The sequence below is a fragment of the Quercus lobata genome, chromosome 9, assembly GCF_001633185.2.
Source record: "Quercus lobata isolate SW786 chromosome 9, ValleyOak3.0 Primary Assembly, whole genome shotgun sequence".
NCBI classification, from domain to species: Eukaryota; Viridiplantae; Streptophyta; class Magnoliopsida; order Fagales; family Fagaceae; genus Quercus; species Quercus lobata.
This window is the reverse complement of record NC_044912.1, coordinates 33,531,875-33,534,139: the sequence shown is the minus strand read 5'-3', so window position 1 is coordinate 33,534,139 and position 2,265 is coordinate 33,531,875.

Genomic DNA, 2,265 nt, shown 5'->3' with positions numbered 1-2,265 from the left:
TATTATAAAAATAATAAGTTTGGGAGAGAAAAGAGGGGTGGAGTTAGGGCCAAACACTATCTCTCTTTGGTCTCAACGTGAGTTCGTCTCTAACCTCAAAAATGTATGCGTTGTCAACTTTATATAATTTTTTTGGTTTAGGTAGAAAAATCATTTCTTGTCATTTTGGTTTCCTTCCCTTGTTTATGTTGTGGATGGGTGCATATTTGGGTTTTATTTTCTTATTGGTAATCTACACATGCACTTGATGGAACTCAAGACCTTACCTCCATCCCATTATTATGGGAGAAGAAAGTGTTGATAGATTAACTCCATGCATATGCATAGACATACTTAAAAGATATATATTAAGATGCATACTATAATTCCCACATATAGAATTTAAATATTATTGATAGTCATTCATTTTTTTTTTTTAACTCTTTAAAAAGTATTGAAAAAATATCATTAGGTAGAAAATGTAATTGTCCATTTTAATTTTTTTTTTAATGTTCATTAATTCTAAACTCTTTAGTTTTTGTACGCAATAACTCATTTGGATGGATATTTATGATGTGGTCCCACATCTAAATCCAAAATTAAAAAAAATAAAACTCTCTAAAAATAAATAATTTAGGACACATAGTGCAAAATTGAACTTTAATGGTAGAATCCAATTGAATTTTCTCTAAGCTTTGCCTCTCTCTCTCTCTCTCTCTCTCTCTTTATATATATATATATATATATATTGGTAAGCTATTCAATAGGTTTTGAATACATAATAACCTCACCCTCCATCTCATTGTTGTTGGAGAAAGAAGTATTGATTGAATAATAGTTGATTTACAGGTGTTTATCTGCATATTAACCTACATTTGCATACAAGTATACAATTTTTATTACCAAAATCTTTAACTTAATGGGAATTTCTGACTCAGAAAATTTTAAGTATATGCACTTTACTACAACTTGAACATATGTCAATTGGTGATTGGATTACATTTTTCATCAAGTATCAAGTACCTATGGTGTGGTTCCATATGTAAGTGATATAATCAAATCATAAGTTGACATGTACAAATTGTGATAAAGTGTGTGGTCCTAGACTAATTCTTGAGTAATGCTATGTACATAACAAAAATTGACGACTCTTTTTTCACACTTATTTAGTTGGCCAGCTTTCACTGGTTTAATTTGAACTCACCATTGACATCACTTTTAAAATTATCACTAACAATTTGTCACATCTGGAGACGTCAAATTCTTTTTTTCTCTAGACTTTCTCCTAATTATTTCCAACTCGCCATGAACAACTCAAAGTTGATCAAACCTTTTAAAGGTCAAAAGTATATTTTCATCTAAAAGTATGAACTTAAGTAAGTTACAGTACTTTAAATTTGTGTCATGAGTTGTACTTCTTTGATAGAAAATGAAATACATTTTATTTAACTTTGCATCTCATCAAAACTTTGTATTCATATCAAAATATTAATTAACTCTCAGATGTTAATGGGAGTAATTGTATTTAAATTCATGTATTAATCTATAGGAAATGCACTAATTATTCATGTAAAATGAGTTTATATAAGAAACAATTTATTCAGAATATGACATTACTTCTCAAGTTTATTTAGTTGTTTTAACAATAATTGAAACTAAAAAAGTAACGAAAGGAAAAAGAAAATTTCATATGCATGAATGCACCCAAGAAACACATTAACATTTGTCAGGGATGATTTTCAAATAAGCAAAAATGAAGAAAAGAGCCCAAAAATCCCTTTGGGTTCTTAGAAAATGAATGCAGTGAATCCCTTTGTCACCTCGATTACAAGTTTGACATTCATGCTCCAACTTGAGGAGAGGGTTGGGAGACAGAATATTCGAATTAGTATTGGGATTTCACCAACTAACAAACCAAATATTTCCTTTTTAAATTTTGTTGACTGACTTGTTGAAATCAAATCTCTAAAATTTCTCCCATTTTCTCTCCTCATTCTCCCATATCACAAGGAGACTTAAGTTTATCAATGATTTATCATGAGACCAAATAGCTATTATGAAAAAAGTTGAATTTCGTTAAAGGCAAACTAAAAGGTGCTGGATATATTTCAACAATTTACTTTTGTGATAAAGTAAAAGGAATAACATACAGACTTAAATATAAGCAATAACACAAATAAATGTGATAAACAAAAACAATAAATAGATACTGTATATATAAGAAATATGCAAATAATTAAAACTCACAGACCAAATGCATGGAGGATGAATGATTCAGATCAAGTC